Source organism: Pteropus alecto, unplaced genomic scaffold (assembly GCF_000325575.1).
Source record: "Pteropus alecto unplaced genomic scaffold, ASM32557v1 scaffold398, whole genome shotgun sequence".
NCBI lineage: Eukaryota > Metazoa > Chordata > Mammalia > Chiroptera > Pteropodidae > Pteropus > Pteropus alecto.
The window spans coordinates 2618161-2633088 of record NW_006442497.1 but is presented as its reverse complement, the minus strand read 5'-3'; the positions used below and the strand labels follow the sequence as shown (position 1 = coordinate 2633088).

Genomic DNA, 14928 nt, shown 5'->3' with positions numbered 1-14928 from the left:
TAATTGATTTTTAATACTCTTAGTATTAATATTTATTGCATATTTTAAAGTTACTAAGAGAGTAAATCTTAAAAGTTCTCATCATGAGAAAAAAATTTCCTGTAACTGTATGGTGACAAATGTTAACTAGACTTATTGTGGTGATCATTTAGCAGTACATACAAATATCAAAGCATTTGTTGTACACTTGAAACTAATATGTTGTATGTCAATTATATCTCAATTTAAAAAAGAAAATAAAAATTTAAAATACTTAGAATTTACACTGTTAATAGTAAAAGTAAGTGGAACTCAATTTTTTTAAAAAAGTAAGTGAGAGTGTAAAATGGACAACCACTTTGGAAAATTGGTAGTTTCTTACAAAGTTAAACAGGCATTTCCCCTTGACCCAGGAATTCCATTCTTAGGTATTTATCAGAGAAAGGAAAACATATGTCCCCAAAAGATTTGCATACAGACCAGATCAATGGTTGCTTGATTGGGAGGACTGACCAGAAACGGGCAGAAGGAAATTGATGAAAATGTTCTCTGTCTTGATAGGGGTGGTGATTACATGGTTGGACACATTTGTCAAAACTCATGGAACTGTACAATTAAGATCTGTGTATTTCTCTATATATAAATTATTACTCAATTTTTAAAAAGTTATTAGTTAAAAATTAAAATAAGACATTGTTTAAATGCACAACAAGGACTACTTATAGAGCATAGACCTTGGTATTTTAATTTTTAAAGGCCATTTTAAATAATTACAAAGTGTTTGCTTTAGATGCCATGGGTTACACTTTGATGGAATATATCCATTTTTATAAAGTATGACAGTTGTATAAAATACAAAATAAATACAATTCTCATCTTTCTTTTTCATTAGCATTGTCACCTTTTTACTCCTTCTGATACAACTAGGAAGGACACACTTCTAACACAGGTAATGTTTTGTGAATTTTTTTGCTTGTGACAGCTGGTCTCACCTTTTTCTTGCCTCCCCATATTTTCCTTATAAAAGCTCCCATGGTGCTATGATGAGTTCATGAAAAAACTCTTCCTTTAATAGTCTTTGTTAGAACTATTTATCATGGATATTACTCTTGCCAATAATATGTTCTAAATTAATGATGGCAAAATATTAACTACTCAGTTTTTTACTAATGACTCTATTCTACTCTTCTGAACCAAAGCAACATAAGGGCAGATACATTCACACCTCTTATGGCTGATAACAGCCTCATGCCTTTAAAAGCCATCTTTGTATCAGTTAAATTATATAGCATGTTACATAGTGATCAAATGTAACCAGTTTTTACTGGAGAAATTTATTTTTCTGATTATTTGACCCTTTCTATTTAAGGATATGTAAAACTGATTTTTAAAGGAATATATGATCAAAGTTATATATAATAAATTATCAAATTAATTCTCCTGTGGTTTAAATAGAGAAAAATGGATTCATATATTTAATCATGACTTCTTTATCTATATCACCTAAACATGAGGAAAGGCTTTCTTGAGCAAGAATCTGAAACAATAAATTCTCTTTACTTTATCCCAAGGCTAGATTTTTTGTTCATTTATTTATTAAAAAGAAGTGCTACTTTATATATACAAAAAAAGGAGGGAGGGAATATCAGTAACTGAAGCAGAAAGGAGTAATTGTAAAGAATAGTGGTGATGAAATGGTAATGAAAGATTTCTCCTCACAGTGAACTCACACCCAGGTAGCTTGACAGATGAGTTCTACGAAATTTTCAAGGAATGGATCACCTGTATTTTATACAAGTAGTTCCAGAAAATAGATAAAGAAGGCAAGCCAACTAATTTTATGAAATGTTTACTTTAGCTAAGGACAGGACAAAAATAATAATAATATAGGTCTCATTCACTTATGAACACAAATGTGAAAATCCTAAATAATATATGGGCCAACCAAATTCAAAAGTTTATTGAAAAATAAATTGTTCAACCTGATTAAGTCAAGTTTTTCCCAGACATGCAAGGATGATGTGCCACCCTACATTCTTCCTTCCCAACAGAACCCCATCTTGTTAGGAGCAGCATGTGCCAAACCGCAAGGGATGAGTCACAGTCAGTCACAGCCATCCACTTCTCCTTTGCCATACATTCAGAATGCAACCCTCCTTTGCAGCCAGAAGTGCCAGGATCTATTTCTGACAGTGGCACTAGGACAAGTCTACCGGGGGAAGGGTCTTCTGGGAAAGTTTATCCTCTGCCAGGAAAAGGAGAGTCACTTAAGGTAAAGCAGTTTTGTGCTCCTGCTTCTGCTCTCTCCTTTTCACCACCAGATTTATGCCTTTAAATATGGTAACGATCTTGCAACCATGAGGTGACTAGTATGAGGACAAAAAGTCAGTGTGCTGATGTCAATTTAGAAAGATAGGCTCTTTCTGCTGGATGACCCCATCAGGCTGCTAGACTAACCTGAGATGGCTCACCTCCAGATTGCGTGTTAAGAAGTTAATGCTCCCAGGTTTTAAGATACTATTGCTGGTATTCTGTTACATGCAGCTGAGACCATTTCTACCAATTCAAATAATTTATCAGAAAAATCTATCACTATTATTAATTGTATTAGTGGATTTAAGGAAAAACATCACATGATTGTATGATTAGAAGTAGAAAAAAACATAGAATGCAATGCCTAATTTTTATTTTTAAAACTTCAGAAAACTAGGAATAGAAACAACTTCTTTGACTTTAAAAAGACTATATATTTAAAACCTATAATTAGCATAGTTAATGATGCCTTCTTCCCTGTAAAGATGGAAAGAAGATGGGATTGCCACTACTGCCATACTGGGGGTCCTGGCCAATGTACTAAGATAAGAAAATTAAATAAGCAGTATAGAGACAGGAAGGGAAAAGGTAAGCTTGTTGTTACCTGTGATGATATTATTACCTTTGTAGAAAATGTTACCAGAAACAATATGGAAACCATTAGGACCAATAAGATAGAGACTTTGCTGGATACAAGAAAAATTTAATACTAATAGCTCTCCTTTACACTGGCAATAATCAACTAGAAATTATACAAAACAAAACATCATTCATGATAGTAACAAAATCTACAAAGTATTCAGAACATAAAATAATTAAGACTGCTCTTTAAATTTATGTAAAACTTGGAAAAAACTTTTCCAATTTATGGAAAAACTTGAAACTCTTAAAGGACATAAAAATTCAGTATAAACTGAGAGATAAACTGTTTGGATGGGCCAACTCAATATTATAAATCTATAAATTCTCCCTAAAATAACATATAAGTTAAATTTGGGGGAACTTGATAAACTTATTCTAAAATGTATATGACATTATAAAGGTACATGAATAGCCACATCAGTTTTGAAAAGGAAGAGTAAAGAGGAGGGAATCATCCTGCCAGATATAAAACATACCACAAAAGTCATATCAAACAAACAAACAACAACAATAACGCACACACACACGTACACGCAAACACAATTGGCACTGTTTAGTAACTGACAAATGAAGGAAACGGAATAGAGAGTGCAGAAACAGCCCAGGTGCATACTTGATATAGGATAAAGTTCATGATGTTGTCAGTGGGAACAGGTTAGAGTAGTAAATAGGGTAAGTAGCTGCCAAAGAGACAAAGGAAATAAAGCTGTATCCCTCCCTCACACCATATACAAATGTAAACTCCAGATGAATTAAAGACTTTAAAATAAAAGGTAAAACTATAAGTCTAACAGAGAGTATTTTTTTGACCCTGGGGTGAAATTTTCATAAATAAGATACTCAAACCACAAACCGTAAAATGAAATATTGATGAATTTGAGAACATTAAAATTAAGAATTTCTGCTCAACAAAAGACATCACAGACCCTACCCCTCTATTGTTCAACTACTCTGTTCATATTCCTTCATTTATTTAAGAAATATTCATTAAACACCATACCAACCACTGGCACGACAACAATGAACAAAATGCACAACAGTGAACATGATCCCTGCAGAAACATGGCTGGAGTGGCGTTGTTTAACAAGGGAACAGGGGGAGCATCTTTTCAGCAAATATGCAGGTAGTATTTTGGCAAGATCATTGTTAAGACAATAATAAGACACTAGGGGAAGCATATGAGAGCAAGACTTGAGACACATAGAGAGAAGCCAAAGGAGGTGTCTTATTTAATGTGGTCATTTCTCCCTCGGTCCATGCAGCAATTTCTATCTCTTAGAGCAGGGGTTCCCAATCCCTGGGTCATGGACCGCTAACATCAGTGGCCCTTTGGAATTGGGCTGCACAGCAGGAGGTGAGCAGCAGGTGAGCAGCAGGTGAGCGATGGATTGAAGCTTCATCTGTATTTGCAGCCACTCGCCAGTGCTAGCATCACCGCCTTAGCTCCTCCCCTCAGGTCATCAGGTATTAGGTTCTCATAAGGAGCATACATCCTATATCCCTCACATGTGCAGTTCACAATAGGGTTCACGCTCTGCGCACTTGTCTCAGTTTTGGTAAGCCCACAAGCTAACCCTAGCCAAAATGAGTGAAAAGTAACATCACTGGAGAGCTTCTTTGAAAAGGGGGAAAGGCAGCAGAAGACTCTAAGACTGCCAACAAAAAGAAAGCTGCATTTAAAATAGCAAGAGTCCTACTTAAATTATGGGTTCATTGCAACAGGTGATTCACGTTCTCCAAGCCCACTTTGTATAATGTGTGGTTACTGGCTACAACGAAGCCATGAAACCTTCAAAACTGCTTCACCACATGGAAACCAAACACCCTTCATTAAAAGACAAGTCTTTGGAGTTTTTCGAAAGAAGAAAAACATGAACATGAAGAACAGAAGCAACTATTGAAGACCACCACTTCATCAAATGTGTCCGCACTGAGAGCATCATTCCTAGTGGCTAACCACATTGCTAAAGCTAAAAAGCCCTTTACTATCGGAGAAGAGTTGATCCTGCCTGCTGCTAAGGATATTTGTTGTTAATTTTTAAGAGACGCTGCAGTTCAAAAGGTAGCACATGTTCCTCTTTCGGCCAGCACCATAGCTAGATGAATTGACAAAATAGCAGAGGATATTGAGGCACAATTGTTAGGATTAATGAGTTACCGTGGTATGAAATTATAGAGTAGACTGAACATAAACAACACACGTCAGGTGTCACTGTTTCCCATCACCCCCAGATGGGACCATCTAGATGCAGTAAAACAAGCTCAGGGTTCCCACTGATTCTGCAGTATGGTGAATTACATAATTATTTCATTATATATTACAATGTAATAATAGAAATAAAATGCACAATAAATGTAATGCGCTTGAATTATCCCGAAACCATCCCTTCTAACCCGGTCTGTAGAAAAATTGTCTTCCATTAAACCTGTCCCTGGTGCCAAAAAGGTTGGGGACTGTTGCCTTAGAGTATGAACTATGTTTCTGAGTGCCTGCTGTCCAGAAGCTTGCCATCTAGAGGGGTAGACAGACTTAAAACAATGTATCATAATAGCTTTGGCAGACTTGTAGGAACTTACTTACAGTACAGTAACTAATTAAGTCTAGAGATCTCAAAGTACAATTTCCCTCTTGGAATTGATCCAGAGCTAGAGCCATCAAATCTACCAGTGACATAGTGCTCATGCTTAGAGTCCACGAGACCCCAGGGGACAGCTTCATTAGTAGCTCTGCCATGCAAACACTGAATAGAAACATTCCATTCCACTTGCTGACACTCAGAATCAGTTCCATGAAACTCTACTTCTGATTTTAATTTTTGTTTTTTGTTGAGTTCTTTTGGTTATAAGGAAAAAGGAATAAACTTAAATCACCAAAAAGAAAGAAAGAAAGAAAGTTTTTCATACTCAATCATTGATTGAGGCAAGAATCATCAATAGATGCTGCAACTTATGGGCCAAAATTTAATTAAGAACAGGATATTTACATAGTATCAAAGTATCTCCCAGCAAAATCCTTAGTTACAAAAGCAAAAATAGAATCTTGACAGTGGATAAACATGGTGGATTTCACCTGAGCCAACTTACCATATTTAACATCACTGGTAATGGGTCAAATTGACATAATGTATTTCCTGATATGATGCACTGAGAAAGATACATCACTTATGTAATATTCCTGTCAGAAAAATGTAACCTAAATTCAATCATGAGAAACATCAGACAAATTGAGGGAAATTCTATATAATTGAGGGATATTCTACATAATTACTGGATTGTAGTTTTCTAAAATGTCAAAGTCATAAAAAATAAAGACAGGTTAAGGAACTAATGGAAACTAGAGATATGGTCCTGGATTGGACCCTGGACTGGGAAAAATAAAACAGCTTATAAAAGATATTTTGAAGACAAATGGAAAAATTGGAATATGAACTGTGAAATGGATAATAGTATTGTATCAATATTAAATTTCCTGAAATTAATAACTACCGATATATACTACAGATATATAAAAAAAGTTCTTGTTTTTAGGAAACACACATTGATATATTAGTGGTAAAGAGACATTACGTCTCCAATTTCAAGTGGTTCAGGAAAAATACTTGAGAAAGGGAAAACAATAAAGCAAATGAGACAAAGTGTTAATAAGTGATGAGTCTGAGCCAAGTTGATACATAAAATTAACCATCACAACATACATGGGATGTTTATTGACAACTGCAATAAATTCAGAAGTTTGTAATAAAAAAGTAGCAAAATCCACCTCAGAGATTTCTGTTTTTGAGAAGATGGAGTAGATGTACTTTTCCCTATTCCATCAGCCAAGTACAACTAAAACTCTGGACATGATAGATGAAGCAAACATAAGAACATAAAAGATGGAAAGAAGTCGAAAAAGCTAGGGACCTCGGGACCCAAGGAACAGCATGATGATGGTGAGTTCCTGGAGTTTTCCTTTTGCCTCATATGTCCCAGTTTTGAAGGTGAATTCAGCAGCCTGGAAACACCAAGCCACAGATGAAAAAGAGACCCAAGAAAAGCCTTCTCTCTCTCACCAAAGGACCAGGAAAGGGGTAGCCCTAACAAGACAGAAAACTTAGAAAATAACCTCTCTGTTCCAGCCAAATACCACAGAAAAACTGGCTTCACCCACACCCACACCAGTAAAGGCCAAGTGGTGAGCCTAGAATTCTACCCTCCCCAGGATATAATGAGACACCTCAGCATCTCCTCCAGGGTGGTTTCCAAGGTCAAGTAGAGAGTGGGGACTTTTCCCCCAGCCAGCTGGTAATGAGGCCACCTACACTACAAGGTTAGTGGAGACCATGAGGGAGCCTGGACTGCCATCCTAGATTGGTAGTCATGGTGCATCCTTCACACTCCCTGCTGGGGTAAGTGTCAGAGGAGGCCTACTGAAGAGTCAGAACTTTCACTCATTATAGTACTAATGAGGCCATCACTGAGGTGGCAGTGGAGACCATATAAGGAACTAGAACTCTCTCCCTCACCCAGCATTAAGGAGAAACCCCTCCCCCAATCAGACGTCAACAGAGGCCTAGTGGGGAACTAAACTTCTACCTCCAACTGGTGGTAAAAAGACAGTACCTCCCCCTTTCCTGCCAGGGCGGTGTCAGAGAAAGCCTGGTAAAACAGAAGGTTTAAATAAGATCCAGAGACTCATAAAATAATACAAAATGTTTCCATCGAAAATCATCCATCATACCAAGAACTGGGAAGATCTCAAACCGAATGAAAAAAGACAAGAGCTGCCAACACCCAAAGGACAGAAATGTTAGAATTCTTTGAAAAATATTTTCAAGCAGCCGTGATAAAAATACTTTAACAAGAAATTATGAATGTGCTTGAAACAAATGAAAAAACATAGAAAACTTCAGCAAAGAAATAGACCTAAAGAAGAACCAAATGGAAATTTTAGAGCTGAAAAATATAATAGCTGAAATTAAAGCTCAGTGAATGGGTTCAACAACAATATTAATGATAAAATAAATGTGTAAGATGGAACAAAGTAATACTCAAATAAAAAGTATAATTTAAATGGATTTACCTGAAAAGCAAGATTGAAAATAAGTGAACTAAAATTTCAATTCAAGAAGGTAGAAAGAGAACATAAAAATAAGCTCAAAGTATGAGGAATTATTAAAGATATAAGTAGACATTCATCATGAAATAGAAAAAATACACAGCAATTGACTAGAAAAACTAATAAATTTGGTTCTTTGGTTCAATAAAATAGACTAATCTTTGGCAAGTCTGATGAAAAAAGAAAGGATGTAAGGGATTGAGGAAGGAATAGAAAATACAAATAAACAATACTAGTGTTCATAACTACAGCTTTGGAGATTTTAACAAATGATAAAAGTATAAAATTTCAAACTTGCAATAATAAATTTGAACAGCTATATGAAATAGATATTTTATTAGAAATATCAGTGACTAAAATTGACTCAAGATATAGAAACCCCAACAGAGTAATAATTAGAGTAGGAATTAGAAATATATTCAAGGAGCTATCTCACAAAGGCATCAGGTCCAGATGGTTTTATAGGTGAATTCTACCAAAGCTTCATAAAGCAGAAAATCCCTAAGATCTCTTAACTTTTCTAGAGACTACAAAAATTTCCAACTTATTTTATAAGGCCACTATAACTCAGATGACATAACAAAATGAAACAAACAGAAAAAGACAAAGCCCCACAAAAGAAACCTATGATTTTTTTTTTTTTTTTTTTTTGCGGGGGGAGGGTTATGTAAGGCTCTGTACTTTTTAAATTAAATTTATTGTGGTGGCTGGTTAATAATAACATTATATAAGTTTCAGGTGTACATCTTTATAATATGACATCTATATTCTATTGTATGCCCACTACCTTTATATATTTGACCCCCTTTACTCACTGCATTTTCTCCCCACTCTAGTAACCACCATTCTGTCATCTGTATCTATGATTTTGTTTTTTGTTTATTTCATTTGTTCATTTGTTGCTTTCTGTTTTATATCCCACATGAGTAAAATTATATAGTTCTTGTCCTTTTGCATCTGACTTATTTCACTTAGCAAATACTCTTAAGATCCATCCATATTGTCACAAATGGCAATGTTTTATCTTTTTTATGGCCAAGTAGTATTTCATTGTGTATATGAACCACATTTTCTTTATCTAATCATCAATCAAAGGAGTCTTAGGTTGTTTCCATGTCTTCCCTATTGTAAATAATGCTGCAATTAACATAGGGGACATATATATATTTACAAATAAGTGTTTTCTAATTTTTCAGGTAGATACTCAGAAGACAGATTCTGGGTCATATGGTAGCTCTAGTCTTAATTTTTTGAGAAATCTCCATATTGTTTTCTATAGTGGCTGCACAAATTTACATTCTCCACACCCTATCTGACACTTCTTATTTTTTGTCTTATTGAGAATAACCATTCCAACAGGTGTGAGGTAATATCTGATTGTGGTTTTGATTGGCACTTCCGTTATAACTACTGATGTTGAGCATATATTTCATATGTTTGTTGCCTATCTATATGTCTTCCTTGAAAGTATCTATTCAGGTCCTCTGCCCACTTTTTTAATTGGACTGTTTTGTTGCTGTTGAGTTGTACGAGTTCTTTACATATTTTGGATATTAGCTCCTTATCAGAGGTATCTTTTACAAATATCTTCTCCTATTTGGTTGGTTGCCTTTTTGTTTTGTTGATGTTTCTTTTGTTATATAGAAACTTTTTAGTTTGATGTAGTTCCATTCATTTATTTTTGCTTTTATTTCCTTTGCTTTTCGGGTCAAGTTCACAAAACCCCCTTTAAGGCCAATAGCCACAAGTTTAGTTTCTATGTTTTCTTCTATGTGTTTTATTGTTTCAGGTCTTATATTCAAATCTTTAATCCATTTCGAGCTAATTTTTGTGTATGGCGTCAGATAGCAGTCTAATTTCATTCTTTTGCCTGTGGCTCTTCAGATTCCCAGCACTATTTATTGAAGAGACTTTCCTTTTTCCATTGTATGTTTTTGGCTCCTCTGTTGAAAATTAGTTACCCATATATGTGTGAGTTTATTTCTGGGCTCTCAATTCTTTTTAAAAATTAAAAAAAATACTTTTCCCCCATCCCTCCACCCCCTCCCCTTTGGCAACCATCAGCTTATTCTCTAATATCTTTGTATTTATTCTCTATATCTATGGGCTCTCAATTCTATTCCATTAGTTTGTATTTCTGTTTTTCTGCCAATACCATACTGTTTTAATAACTATTGTTTTGCAGTGTAGTTTGAAGTCAGGGAGTGTAATACCTCTGGCTTTGTTCTTCCCACCCTGCCCCCAGGATTGTTTGGCTGTTTGAAATCTTTTGTAGTCCATACAAATTTGAGGGTTTTTTATTGTTGTTGTTCTATTTCTTTGAAAAACTCCATTGGGATTTTGATAGTGATTGCATTAAATCTGTATATTGCTTTAGGTAATATGGCCATTTTAACAATGTTAATTCTTCCAATCCATAAACATGAAATATCTTTCAATTTCTTTGTCTTTTTCAATTTCTTTCAACAATGTCAACAATGTAGTTTTCAGTATACAAGTTCCTCACCTTCTTTGTTAAGTTTATTCCTATTTTATCCATTATGTTGCGATCGTAAGTGGGATTGTTTTCTTCATTTCTCTTTCTGATGTTTCATTGTTGGTATACAGGAATGCAATGGATTTTTGTATATTGATCTTGTATTCTGCAACTTTACTGTATGTTTATTGTTTGTTATAGTTTTTTGGTGGAGTCTTTACAGTTTTCTATATATAGAATTGTGTCATCTGCAAGTAGCAACAGTTTTACTTCATTCACAATTTGGATGCTTTTTATTTCTTTTTCTTGTCTAATTTTTCTGGCTAGGACTTCCAGTTACTATGTTGAATAACAGTGGTGAGAGTGGGCATTCTTGTCTTGTTCCTGATCTTAGAGGAAAAGCTTTCAGTTTTTCACCATTGAGTATATGATGTTAGCTGAGGGTTTGCCATATATGTCATTTATTATGTTAAGTTACTTAACTTCCATACTCATTTTATTGAGTGTTTTTATCATAAATGGATTTTGTATCTTGTCAAATGCTTTTTCTGCATCTATTGATATTACCTTATAATTTTTACCTTCTATTTTGTTAATGTGCCATATCACATGGATTGACTTGTGGATGTTGAACCATCCTTGTATCATAAAATGAACCCCACTTAATCATGATGTATGTATGATCCTTTTAACATATTGTTGTACTGGATTTGCTAGTATTTTATTTAGGATTTTTGCATCTATGTTCATCAGAGATATTGGCCTACAATTTGTGTGTGTGTTTGTGTTGTCTTTACCTGGTTTTGATATCAGGGTAAATTTGGCCTCATAAAATGAGTTAAGAAGTATTCCTTCCTCTTCAGTTTTTTTGGAATAGATTGAAAGGGATTGGTATTGTCTTCTTTGACTATTTGGTAGAATTCACCACTGAAATCTCTATTTCTGGACTTTTGCTTTTTGAGAGATTTTTAATTATTGTTTCAATTTCCTTACTAGTGATTGGTCTATTTAGGTTTTCTAATTCTTCATGGTTTAGTCTAGGTAGATTGTATATATCTAAGAATTTGTCCATTTCTTCTAGGTTATCAAATCTGGTGGTGTATGGCCTTATAATATTCTTGTACAATCCTATGTATTTCTGTGGTATCTGCTGTAACTTTTCCTCTTTCATTTCTTATTTATGTGTCTTTGCTCTTTTTCTTTAGTGAGTCTAGTCAGAGATTTGTCAATTTTGTTTTTCTTTTCAAAGAACCAGCTCTTTGTTTCATTTTTTTCTATTGTCTTTTTGTTCTTTCATTTATTTCTACTTTGATTTTTATTATTTTCTTACTTCTGCTAACTTTGAGGGGTTTTTTTTGTTCTTCTTTTCTAGTTCTTGTAGGTGCGATGTTAGATAGTTTGAGATCTTTCTTGATTCTTGAGGTAGGCCTTAATGCTATAAACTTACCTCTTACTACTGTTTTTGCTACACCCCAAAAATGTTGGTATGTCATATTTTCATATTCATTTGTCTTTATGTATTTTTAGGTCTTTTATTTCTTCTTTGACCCAATAGTTTTTCATTAGCATGTTGTTTAATCTTCACATATTCGAGGCGTTCGACTTTCTTCTTAATTTCCAGTTTCATAACAATGTGGTCAGAAAATGTTTGGTATGATTTCAATCTTCTTAAATTTATAAAGACTAGTTTTGTGCCCCAACATATGGTTTATCATTGAGAATGTTCCATGTGCACTTGAGAAGAATGTGTATTCTATAGTTTTGAGATTGAAAGCTCTATCAATATCAATTAAGTCCATTTTATCTAATGTGTCATTTAAGGCCAATATTTAATTGACTTTCTGTCTGGATAATCTATCCATTGCTGTCAATGGGGTATTCAGGTCTCCTACTATATTTATATTTTTGTCTTTTTCTCTCTTTACTTCTGTTAGTAATTACTTTATATATTTTAGTGCTCTCAGTTTGAGTGCATATATGTTGATAACTGCTATGTCAGCTTGATGAGTTGTCCTCTTTATTATTATGAAATGTCCACCTTTGTCTCTTGTTACCTTTTTTATCTTAAAATCAATTTTGTCTGATATAATTACTACTATGCCTGCTTTTCTCTGGATGTCATTTGCTTGAGATATCATCTTCCGCTCCTTCACCTAGAGCCTATGTTTGTCTTTGGAGCCGAGATTAATCTCCTGCAGGCAATATATAGTTTGGTTTTGTTTTTTAATCCACCCCACTACTCTGTGCATTCCGATTGGTGAGTTCAGTACATTTGCATTTAGGGTGATTATTGACATATGGGGACTTAATACAGCCATTTTACCTTTTGTTTCCTGGTCGCTCTTTATCTCCATTGTTTTTTTCCCTTGTGATCTGTCTGCTATTTTGGTTTGGGGTTTTTCTATTATTTTTCCTTTGTTTACTCTTTTATTTTTTTATTTTTATTTTTTAGGTGAGGCAACCCTTGGTTGACCTCACAGATTGCAAGGACCTTGTCAGCTTACAATCACTTATTTATTTGTTTGTTTGTTTGTTTGTTTTTACTCCTACAGCACCTGGTCTTGCTAGGTGGTCTCCCATCCAAGTACTAACCAGGCCTGGCCCTGCTTAGCTTCCAAGATCAGACAGGATTGGGTTTGTTCAGGGTAGCATGGCCGTAGACTTCTAAGTTTCTAACTTAAAGCTTGCTAATTCTTTCTTCCATCTGGTCTGGTCTATTTTCATTACTTTCTAGTGGAGTCATCTCCTTTATTGAGTTCTTCAGCTTCAGAGTTTCTTTTTGGTTCTTTTTTATAGTTTCAATCTTTTTGGTAAGGTACTCCTTTTATTTGATTTTATTCTTGAGCTTATTGAACTGCTTTTCTTTATTTTCCTGTATTTCATTGAGTTTCTTCATAATTGCAATCTTGAATTCTCTGTCATTTAAATCATCATCTTCCATGAGTTTGAGTTTGGTTTCTGGAAACTTTTCATTTCCTTTTTGTGCTCCCAAGTTACTTTGGTTGTTTATGGTATTTGATGGATTATTTTTCTGACTGCATATTTTAGGTAATGAACTCTTTTCTTGTTTAGATACTGTTTTGTTCTCAACAATTCAGCAGGTTGATAGTTAGGGTACTTTCTTTTTGCTATGCTGCTTGGGACATCTCAGTTTCCTTTATCAGGCTCTGCTGAGGAGTGTGGGCATGAGATGTAAGTTTGCAACCTCACGGCTCTGCATCCCCTTCCAGTATGCTTATCAGCACCACTGTGTTATTTTAAACTTTCTAGCCACCTCTACCTGGCTCTGCCACCATGGGGAGAGGGCAAAGGAAATTTTTCTGGAGAGAAATTGTTTCTGCCCCTCTTACATGGCAGGCCACAGTGTGAGGGCTGTAGCCTGACTTTTCCTCTGCTGTCACTGTCACTGTGGGTGCTGTATCAGGAGCTACCATCCCTACTCGTTCCACTTCCCCTACTCACTCCACTTCCCCTACTCATTCCAATATACCACCCTTTAGATATTCTGATACATGGACCTTTCAGGTGTGTTTGTGTATTGAGCAAGGGATCCTTTATTGAATTATAGTTGTTTGACTTGTAAGTTTAAGTGGAGAAACAATGAAGTCACTTACCCAGCCATGATGCTGACATTACCCAGGCCACTCCTATTTTCTAACTTAGAAAATATTATTTCTAACTAAGTAAAATGTGAGCAAACCAACCTAGAATTATATTAAAAGACTAATTCATAAAGGCCAAGTAGGGTTCATCCCAAACATTCAATGATGCAAAATTAGAAAAAATTCAGGACATTGACATGTGAAGGAAAAAAACATAGGATCATTTCAGTAGGTACTCAAGCATATGAATCTCTTTCCTATGTCTACAGAATCCTTCAACTTATGAATCTTTGGAGAAGAACAATTTGGCTCTTATTACAGAAGCTGAAAATAGCAGACATTTGCTTACCTGGATTCCTTTGCAGCTGGGTCATAGGCACAGGACCAATCAGACTCACACCTAGACTTTGAATCAGGAGCTAGTATCACAAAGGAGTGGGGGTGGTGCAGCATTCTCACTCTGCAGTAGGGAGTTTGCAATAATACTGAGTTCCTGGCTCAGCAGCTGGAGTGGTGCAAGCTTCAGTGACCTGCTCTTACAGCAGAGTTTAGCTCACCAGACAGGTTCTGCAGCTTGGCTTTGGGCACTAGTCCTAGCTATGTAGTTCTAAGTCTGGTTGTCTAGCCATCACTTACAAGTCTGTGAAGTAACCAATGTGTTTTTAATAAATTCCTTTTCAGCCTATATTAGCCAGAACACTTTCTGTTTCTTACAACTAAAAACCCTGATACCAATGCAGCAAAATATTAACAGCTTCAGTGGCCTTATTCCATATCATGGCCTCTCTCCATACAACTTTCCACCTTATTTCCTGCT

General features: G+C 35.1%; 1 protein-coding gene and 1 pseudogene across 1 annotated transcript in view; both read right to left on the bottom strand.

The window, feature by feature from the left end:
* The window catches only part of CHRNE (cholinergic receptor nicotinic epsilon subunit), a 32813-nt gene that overhangs the window by 12138 nt on the left and 5747 nt on the right, over positions 1–14928 (bottom strand). The window lies entirely within an intron of this gene.
* LOC112471467 lies at positions 13053–13171 on the bottom strand (annotated as a pseudogene).